At 39.4% G+C, this 11,022-nt stretch overlaps 1 long non-coding RNA gene across 2 annotated transcripts in view; it reads right to left on the bottom strand.

The window, feature by feature from the left end:
- The window catches only part of LOC117098669, a 73,292-nt gene extending 63,770 nt beyond the window's left edge, over positions 1–9,522 (bottom strand). For both annotated transcript variants that reach the window (XR_004443529.1, XR_004443530.1), the window contains exon 1: positions 9,366–9,522. This is a non-coding gene — a long non-coding RNA (uncharacterized LOC117098669). The remainder of the gene's footprint in view (positions 1–9,365) is intronic.
- Between the last annotated feature and the right edge of the window lie 1,500 nt (positions 9,523–11,022).

Genomic DNA, 11,022 nt, shown 5'->3' with positions numbered 1-11,022 from the left:
CATCCTAAAGAATAAACCCTAAATGCACAGCAAAAACCTCCAAAATCTATCCCAAATTGACTCTTACATCTTGCCATCGTTTCCCAATATGAACCTCCAGACGCAGACAGTCAGGACGGTTTTCTGTTCCTTAGAGGGACCTCATAAATCTGAACTCTTGCTCATAGTATCACATTCTTATAAAGACTTCATCCAGTGGTATGCTAAACCCAGCTCAAACAGGCTCATGGGAGCTAATTTTTAAATATTCAGGAACTGTGCATGCACATGGTTAAATTACTGATAGTTTCAAATTGGCCATAGCAGAAGTATTTACACCATGGAAACTGGCAAACACTGCAAATCAGGGCTTTGCAGAAGTAAGGGGAAACCAGTTTACCAGCACACCATTACTCGCATTTGTGTGCTTCCTGTACTCAAATCTATACACAGTTTGAATCCCAGATCAAGAGAAATCCTCTCCACAAAGCCTTCCCTCATTACTCAATTGGTACATTTCCTAGCCTCCTGTAGTTTCTTTCAACTTCTCAATTGTCCTTAAAAACCTACTACTTTGTAGAAGATTGTGCCCCAGCAATAAAGCAGCAGAACTGAGGAAAGGGGCTATGTTTTTGTTTGTTTTGGTTTGTGCATGACTTATAGCATCTAGTGGCATGCCATGTACATTGTAAGTATTCAAAGAGTTAGAATGGGACTTACACTATGAAATATTTCAAGGATGCTCTAGAGACTCTAAGAGTAGGTCCCTAAGGAATGTAACACATCTTTCCCAAGCAAAAAAGAGGATTGTTCAGGGAAGGTATTATAAGTCTATATAGTATCTTGACTCTCAAAAGTAAATTTGACACTATTGGTACTATGGTTTGGATTTTTTTTTTTTTGTCTCTACCAAAACTCATTTTGGAATTCAATCATCAGAAGGGTGGTATTAGGAGGTGGGGCCTCCTGGGAGGTGTTTGGGCCATGGGGGTGCATCTCTTACGAATGGTTTGGTGCTGTTCCCCTGACAATAAGTGAGTTCTTGCTGTAGCAAGACTGGATTAGCCCTTTAGGGAATGGATTTGTTCCCTTGTGAGTGGGTTGTTATAAAGCCGGGATGCTCCTCGGGTTCTCTCTCTTTCTATATTTTCACTTCCCCTTTGACCTTCTCCACCTTATTATGACACAGCACAGAAGAACTCACCAGAAGCCAGGGCCATGCCCTTAAACATTTTATCCTGCATAACCATGAGCTAAATAAACTTCTTTTCTTTATAAATTACCCAGTCTCAAGTATTCTGTTACAGCAACACAAAACAGACTAAGACGATGGGCATACAAACAACAACAACAAAAAACTAATATAAGATATAAATATAAAACCCAGATAAAGGAAAAATGCATTTGTACTAACTAGAATGTCAAATGCTACATATAACCATTACATTTTGTTCTGAGCTTCCTGGCAACCTGAGCAAAATAAATGGGAATGTAGTGAGTTACATTGTTGGCAATGTAAATTTACCGTTATTAAAAGGAGAAAGCATATGTGGAAAGAGATAGCATTTTCCCCTGTTAAATACTAAAAGGCATGTTTCTGAAGCTTTATGTATAACGTAGTATGTGATGTGGTGGATAATATCCTCAACAATCTGTTTACAAAACAAGTCCAATATAGGCTGTTTCTTCTAGTGAGCCTCAGGAAAAACTGATGGCATAATCTTAAAGTATAACTCATTCAAGATAACTATATAGACAAGTGTATACTCCAAGTATATAGATACCTAGTGTTATAATAATATAAGGGAAATAAAAGTAAATCATATATAGTAGTATAATAGACAATAGTATAATCTTTATACAACATTCCTATATATCACGCCTTTCAAGAAGGCATGTGGTAAGAAATGAAGTATTCTCAAGCCAGTAGTGATGGCATTCTGTAACAGATTCTGCAACAGATTGAGGTTCTGTCTGTCAAACTCCTTTCTCTGGCAAGGGCAGTAAGTGGGCATGTCCTTTATAAGTGATTCCAATACAGAGAATCAAAAGTCAAACAGCAGAATGATCTCAGAGGCAAACAGCTAAAGCAGAAACTTGTTCAAAAGGGGATATGAGAAAAATGAGACCTGAGGCAAGAAAGATATGAATTCTGCATTCTGAAAGATCAGAATATAGAAAGGAGGAGAGTAAGCAGAAGAAGTTTGTCAAAAATTATACAAGAAAATAGAAATGAATATCAGAGAGTGAAGGCTACAAGTTGCTGGAATTTTGCATGTCACTGACATTTGAGTAGACAAGGCAAATGCATTAAAAAAAAAGATATTGGATATGATAAAAAAATGCATATGTTCTGGAAAATAAGAAGGTAGTGTGGTTGATATCTTATCTGTTTAAAAAGTTTAGCCATTTTATCAGTATTTCCTCTAGAACAAAAGGCCATCCACTTCTCAGAGCAGAAAGAAAGAGCATATGTTTAAGATATTTTGTGAAAATTATTCTCATCTTTGGACTGTTGAAGCCAAGCATTTGAATAAGTGCTTGATACAGTCTCAGGAATACCCACCACAGACCATGAGATGCATGGACTTTCTTTTGGAGGACAGTGGAGTTGTGCAGTTGAGGAGGAGTCTGAAAATACTTTCTTTTTTTTTTTGAGACGGAGTCTGGCTCTGTCTCCCAGGCTGGAGTGCAGTGGCCAGATCTCAGCTCACTGCAAGCTCCGCCTCCCGGGTTTACACCATTCTCCTGCCTCAGCCTCCGGAGTAGCTGGGACTACAGGCGCCCGCCACCTCGCCCGGCTAGCTTTTTGTATTTTTAGTAGAGACGGGGTTTCACCGTGTTAGCCAGGATGGTCTCGATCTCCTGACCTCGTGATCCGCCCGTCTCGGCCTCCCAAAGTGCTGGGATTACAGGCTTGAGCCACCGCGCCCGGCTGAAAATACTTTCTTATACGGGTTACCAGCCACCTACTGTGGCCATAAAAAATGCCTCAGTTATGCTCCAACAAAACAGCTGGCTCTAAACAGAATGCACAACTACGGCACCTGCCAGGATAAGTTAACTGCAAAACTCATCCCCTGATGACTGAAGGACTTGACTTCTTATTTAATATTAACCAAGAAAATTGGCGAATGTCTGCCAAATACAAGGATTTTAACCTAGTGAATATGGAGCTGTATTTTCCAACAGAGGCAAATACCAGAACCAATTTCCTTTTAAGGCCACTCCTAATATTTACAATGAAATTATACCATCTGTGCTTAGGATAATATTTATCCTTCTAGGTACTATGGCAGAAGAAAGTATCATTTTATCTCCCTCTCAGTCGTGAGATTCCATGGCTCAGCTATATCACAGTTAGTGATAAATATCACAGAGATTAATCAAAAGAAATTGATTTCACTCAAAATAAAGCAGAACAGTTAGAGATGTCCAAAGACAGAATGACCAAAGTAAGATAATATATAGCGTGGGCTGGGGCTCTGAGAAAAAGGTAGATACTACACAGAGCTGATATTGTAGAGTGACAATATTTAAGACAAGATACAAATAATGAATGTGTGTTTAGACTTGATGACATACAGGATATCTTACAATCTTAAAGTTCTATGCCTCTGTATGCCTTTTGTCCAAATTTCTTCCCTGGATTTCTGAGCTATATTTTCTTGCTTGGATTACTGATATCTATAACCTATTTTATTTCCATACTTATTCTCATTGTATCCTTCCCGCACACACAGACATCTTCATTCCTTGCTTCTACTTTCAAACCCTCACTGCTAGTACTAATCTTGCTGCTCACCTGGATGTAAAGAGGCTGTGGCCTCCTGGCTTCCATCTTACACTTAACATCCTGTCACTGCCCTCATCTCACCATGATAATTGTTCAAACATAAGCCTAATTAATTTTTTCCAGTGATGACTGACTCTAAGTAACATAAAGTGATCTACTGTTCTTTAGTAAGCAGAAATGAAATTTTCAAAGATTAATATATTTGGAGTACAGTTAAGATTTCTCCTCAGTCTCAAATTCTACGTGTTGAGCTAAGTTGACCCAATAAACACATCCCTCTTCTCCACCTGCATTCTGAAACAAATACAAAATACAACAAAAGAGTAAGACAGTTGGAATAGCAACATAACACCTTTTATACTGATGAATCTAATCCTGGAGAAGTGGTTTGTATATTTGGCAAATTTGAATCCCTGTTATTGAGCATCAGAAGTAGAGTGTCCTCCTCATCCAATCACAGGCAGCACCAGACTTCCCTGTGTGAGGGTCTGTTCTGTAAAATTTAAGACATGGGGTAGCAGAGCAGAATGCATGTTCCTGTGTGTAGCTATGCTCCAAGAGAAAAAGGAGGGTAAAGAGATACACGATGCATCCTTAAATCCATTCCCAGACTAACCAGTCATCTTTCTCACTCCAAGGGGAATTGTAATGGATGAGGCAAAAAAAGAAAAGAAAAGAAGCCCAGGAATAATTTGAAGAAATTTTTCTCTTGGAAATTAGGGAAAGAAGGAAGAAGGACCTTCCTCTCCCAACACTAAAGATTATAATTGATTCAAGAAGGTGGAATACAAGGATTTATATGATTTAACCCACAATTTCAAGTGATCATGTCAGGATTGGTATAGGTGAGGGATGAGAGAGGTTCAGGGAGGAGGATTATGAGAATGAACGTATGTCACCAACCATCTCCTAAATGAACGCTCTTTTTTACTGACCATCTACCAGGACTACTGTCTGTCATGTACTATTCTACTTTAAAATTCATGTTATTGTATTAATATAAGAAATTCTTGGCCGGGCGCGGTGGCTCAAGCCTGTAATCCCAGCACTTTGGGAGGCCGAGACGGGCGGATCACGAGGTCAGGAGATCGAGACCATCCTGGCTAACACGGTGAAACCCCGTCTCTACTAAAATATACAAAAAATTAGCCGGGCGAGATGGCGGGCGCCTGTAGTCCCAGCTACTCGGGAGGCTGAGGCGAGAGAATGGCGTAAACCCGGGAGGCGGAGCTTGCAGTGAGCTGAGATCCGGCCACTGCACTCCAGCCTGGGCGACAGAGCGAGACTCCGTCTCAAAAAAAAAAAAAAAAAAAAAAAAAAAGAAATTCTTATTTTGTAACTACTCTTTTCCCAGCTCTGGTATACAGAACAAAATATAATAGTTCCTTACCTCAAGGAGCTTATGTTCTGGAAGGCAGGAGTTGTCAAGAGACAACTAATAAATCAGGAAGAGAACTATAACCAAAGAAAGCACATGGTACCATGACAGCCCAAAGGAGGACTTTTAAATCAGACTCGTGAAGGCTTCCAGGGAGGAGATGATACATATCTGTGGGATTTAAAGGAGGCACAAATATAGGAAATGGAGAGAGAGAGCTATGTAGAATGACAGGAGGGGCAAGACAAGGTGTGTGTGAAAATAACACGCAGGTCAGAAAGGCGTGGTAGATTTACATTCTTTTCAAAATTACACAGAAGAAGGGATTGGACAGGCAGCTTCTAGTAATCTGACAATTAATCTAGGCAAGAAGTGGGAGGACCTAAGGCCATGAAAAAGCAGATGGGGCAGAAACAATTGATCTGGGGGATGTTTACATTTTGAATCAATAGAGGCTATGCGGAGGTAGAGGAGTCAAGAATGGCTTCTCAGCTGCTAAATTCAGATGCCAGACTGGCAACATTTCATCTCCTAATGCAAGTTCTTTCTGCCAAAGCTGCCTCACCCTGTTTGGAACACGTATTCCCTGTAATCCAAAATCTTCATGGTGATGAGGCATTCTAGACAGAGATCAGCATATGTGGAGCTGCATTCAGGCCTATGTGATGCTGGAGAGTTGCAGCCTTGGGCTTCCAAGAACATCAAGAGTTAACTCTATTTACAAGGTGGTATGTACCATATCCTTCCTCCTCCCTCTTTGTGTCATAATCACTCAGCTCTTGATAATTAACATGACAACTGACCTTTTGACAATCACATTAAACTGCACAGCTCTTTTCACCTTCGGTACTACATGGCAATCACATGCATGATAGGGACTGGGAGACTTTCTCCTTTAATACACTGGCTAGGGTTAAGATATTCAGTGTGTCAAAACAGATGGCAGCAGGCACTATATTCTATATACAGCTCAACCTATTCCATATCAGCAGTGCAAAGAATGGCTGACAGAAAATCTATGGCTCAAGCTCCAGCATAGAAAACATTAATGCAAACATTCTCTGCCCAAAGGACTTGGCATTTACCACACTTTCTACTGGAAGCACAAGGTTCCTGTGCCAAAGGTCAGGGGCAGAGGGATTAACTTTTCCCATATATTTAAGCAAACTGTCCATCACACCAAAAGTGCAGGCACACACACATACACACACACACTCCATTTATTGTAGTTGATTATGAAAAAGGTCAGCTGAATGATTTGCTGCCACACACCCACACCCCCACACCCACACCCACACACACACACACACACAAATACACATGAAACACCTGCTAACATTAGCAAACTAGAAAAAGAATAACCAGCTCTACAATTTCAAACAAAAAAGAAAATCTGGTCATTCCTGTCGATAGAATCTATTGCTTTCAAAGATTGAAATGCAATGATGTTCACTTTTCAGTTCAACAGGTCATTTATTCCCTAAAGATTTTTGCAAAGTAAGAAAATAAAACAAACAACTGTGTGTGCCAAAATGTCAATAAGCATACATTTGATGGGTTTCCCACCTTAATAAATAAATAATTTCCTAAATAACACTGAAAGAACACTGTGCCTCTTCAAACGTAACATTACAGTATATTTTTATAAAAATCAAGTATAGCATTATAATATATTTATAAAAAGTCACATAATGAATATGTAGTTATACTACTTAGGTAAACTGAATATGCCACTTAGCAAGAAATATGTCACTTATCAAAAATAAAATATTTTTTCCTAGTTTTTTGATTTTCATGGGGATCTAGAACACTGCATATACACGATATACAGTGAACATATAAAGTGCATATATTTTACAAATTACATGGCACATACATTTACATATTTTGTGTGATAGAAAGCGTATGAAGTATAATATGGCAAATATATGCACATTTTTGTTTGTATTCCCTCATAACTAAAATTTAAGGCTTTTATATCTATATTATTTCATTTTGTACACTCATATTCTCTCCTGAAATCTACCTAGAGTAGTAAAAATATGCACCCAGGTTGAATGTATAAGAATGTTTTCAGCATCACCCACTCCTTCTTCCCATTTTCTTCTGAGCACATCTTGTGAGTCCTAGGGAAGTATTTAATCATGAGTCATAAGTGATGTCATCCACTTATGTGTCATCTTGCACATCCGTCTCAGGGCAACGCTGGGAATGGACAGCATCTCCCATGGGGTCAGACAAAAAGGAAAAGCTTCTTTCCTCCACAGATACGTTTGAATGATGCAAAGCAGGTCAGGGTTTGTTTTTGTTTTTGTTTTTTTTTTGGCTGCTCTGTAAAATTCAAAGCCAAAAAAGAGTTCAAATTGAATCTTTGACAGACATTGCTTTTAAAGAGACCTCCTATCAGTGAAAAGTGCTGTTCTCCAGGTGATTTTGCATATATTTTTAATGCCACTTCGTGTCAGTATTGACACTATGTTTTCACGGTAAGAGGAATTAAAATGATTCTGAGTACCTGAGGTGACTCTATTGACACATCAGATTATGCTTAATGTTTCAACAGCAAAGCAAAGTGGAGCAAAGCAGTCACCCTATATGCCTGGCTTATTAAAGTCTTTTTCCAGCCAGGACTCTGCACTTTGTAAGGAAGAGCTATTTCAACTAGAATCAGTTGGCTTTGAGTATTATTTTTCTTTAATCTCAGAATAAGAGATTCACTACCCTTTAAAGGTTACATTCAGTTTTTCAGTGGGAATATACAAAAACTGGCTCTTTGTTGAGGACTCCGAATTTCCTCTCTCGGGAATTCCCTGACTCTGGAAGCCTAGGCGGGAGGAGTATAAGCACAGCAGCTGCAGCAAGGCCTGGGCTCCAGGTCTGAAGGCTCCCACAGTCCACCCGGAGAATGCAGCAAGGATCTTGGGTCTGTCTTTCAAAACTTATGTTAGAGCAAGGAGTCTAATGTGTCTAGAGCTTCGTGAATCATCACATTCTCATGCAACACTAAATCTTTTAATCATACAGGAAGAGCTGGCTTATAGAAGGTCAACTGTACAATTTGTTAAGAATTACTCCCATAGCTGAAGTCTGTATGGAGAAAGTGCAAAGGACACTAAAGATTAAGCTCTCATCAGGCCAAAGGAGGTGCCAATTCGAACATCTTCTTTCTCTCTTCAAAGATAAAAATATCATCCAAGTAGACCCTAAAAAGAGGGGCGAGGTATGCTTTTAGTCATTTTTGTTTTTGTTTTTATTTATTTCAGTTGATAAAACCTATATCATTTATCATGTAAGGCATGTTGTTTTGAAATATGTACACAATGTGGAGTGCCAGGTTTTTTGTTTTGTTTTGTTTTGTTTTAGTTAGAAGGAGCTATTAGCTCTTTCCTTCTTCTTTTCTCAAGGTCTTAAAAAATATTTGTCTCACTGGTAGGGACCACCTGATATTTCACACCAATGGAATTATATCTTGGGATTCCTAGGCTTAACAACAATTACCATAAGGCAGAAATTTACCACCAGGGGTAGGTTTGGGGATTTTGTTTATTTACAACTGAATATTTACTTTGTTTTTCAGTGTTTACTTGCTTTTTTCACCTGACTCAGTGTAACCTGGAATAGAAACTATCTGCTTGTCAGGCGCAGTGGCTCATGCCTGTAAATCCAGCACTTTGGGAGGCCAAGGCGGGTTGATCACGAGGTCAGGAGTTCTAGACCAGCCTGGCCAATGTGGTGAAACCCTATCTCTACTAAAAATACACGAATTAGCTGGGCATGGTGGCTGGCATCTGTAATTCCAGCTACTCGGGAGGCTGAGGTAGAAGAACCGCTTGAACCCAGGAGACCAAGGTTGCAGTGAGCCGAGATCACGCCACTGCACTCCAGCCTGGGTGACAAAGCGAGACTCCATCTCAAAAAAAAAAAAAAAAGGAAGAAAAAAAGAAAACAAGTATCTGCTCACACCTAGGACTATGGGAATCCAAAACATATTTCTTCATCGGTGTGTTTGTATATGAATCTAAGTGGAAGAAAGCAGATAATTCTCCCTAAAAGACATATTTTGCAGCTATCTGTGAAAAACAGGCAAGCTATTGCTTGGCTAGTGCTGGTAATCACAAAGCATTTTCCTGAAAGCTTTGTAAATGCTTTTCGCCTTACAGATAAGAGATTTAAAGTAGACAGAAATAAATGACAGAGCTCACAGGGACTTACCTCTATGGCACCGCCGCTTGCCTAGCAGGCTGAAAACTCCAGGCTTTTCACGGTCGCTGTCAGGTTTGACTCTCCTGCTGCCAGCCAAGATGTGACGGCAAATAGGCAGAGTGGAGAAAAGAATGTGAACAGGATTCAAGTCAGCCAGACCCAAGGTTGAACCCAGCTCTGCCACTGACTATCTGCGAAGTCCAGCTTCTCCTATTGTAAAATCAGGATGATAAACTAATACCAGAGCGCAGTTAGGAGGAGTAAATTAAAGTGCCTGGGCTAGTGGTTAGAAATAGGAATTGGTTGTTTTTCCTGCCTGAAGCACATACATTGCTTTTTAACCACATCTTGAAAGCAATCTTAATATAACAACTTCCTTTTACACACCAAAGTAAGAAGCACCCTACAAATGATATCCTACTCAGCCCTTTACCCAGGCCATACATGCTTTCAAATCCCTAGCAGTGTCAGTTGGCTTTTCATGAACCCGGCATCACAGAAGACATTGGATACATTTTCTTCCCTAGATACATTCTCTCTAATTTAAGAGAGCACCCAAGAAGCTGAGTTTACAAGAGAAGGGATATCTAGCATATTGACCGCCCATTCTCAGTGCTACCAGAGCTCTAGAGTATCAGCAGAGCACAGGTGAGATAGAAAAAGCTTTTGGGAATTCTTGTTAATAATTAGTTCGGTATGGCTAAAAAGACATTCCCCATGTGTACCCAATGGTAGTTTTTTCACGGTGTTCCCTAATCCACAAAGGAAGCCAGTCTTAGCTCTGTCCATGGTATTTCCAGGCTGAACATATAGGAACCCTGTGTACCACTCAGCCCTGGCTCTTTCCGCCCTTGCATGTATGCCTTCTGCCTCCCCCATGCACTTTACCTCTGCTTCATACACTTCCTCTAAGACTGGCTCTCAAAATACATATTCTGGCTTTGCCATTATGTGATATTCTTTCTCCTTCTCCAGTCCCAGACTCCTTTTCTAATCCTTATTAATATCAGCATAGAATTGTACTGTAATTAAAAAGAATTGCAATATATTCTAAATTTTTTTCATTTTATATATATACACAATATACATACATATTCAGAGTCATCTTAAGACTAAATATGTATTTATTCATATATTTATATATAAATAATTTAAAAATAAACCTATATGTTCTAATACAACTATTTTACACTTCTTTTGGAAGAAGCTATAGAAGGTGGGGGAGAGGGAAGAAGGCAGAAAGGAAAAGAGAGAGGGAAATTTAAGTGTATCAACACATCAAAGACTGAAAGAACAAAATAAAACCTCTCTTCAGTTTTTTCTGTGAGTGTTACTTTTTCTATATTCCCTTCCAGTAGTCTCCAATTGCTATGGGCTTCTTCAAGATGAATATGCCCAGAAGTGCAAATCAAATGTGAATGAAGATCAAATCTTCTTTCAGCTCTTAAGTCTATGCATTGCCAAATGTCCCCAAAGAATAGACATGTTCTCTCCAAACTGGGAGTTCTTCATCCATCACCCCAATGAAGTTGTGCTTTTATCATAGCATTTGTATGAATATACATTGAGTATTCATCATATACCAGAAACTATATGCACCAGAGCCTCAAAAATGTTAAAAGCACTGTTCTGGGCCCTAAAGAGCTTAGAATAAATAAGGGACACA

This window comes from Trachypithecus francoisi, unplaced genomic scaffold, assembly GCF_009764315.1.
Source record: "Trachypithecus francoisi isolate TF-2019V2 unplaced genomic scaffold, Tfra_2.0 Lachesis_group16, whole genome shotgun sequence".
NCBI classification, from domain to species: domain Eukaryota; kingdom Metazoa; phylum Chordata; class Mammalia; order Primates; family Cercopithecidae; genus Trachypithecus; species Trachypithecus francoisi.
This window is presented reverse-complemented; position numbering and strand designations above follow the sequence as displayed.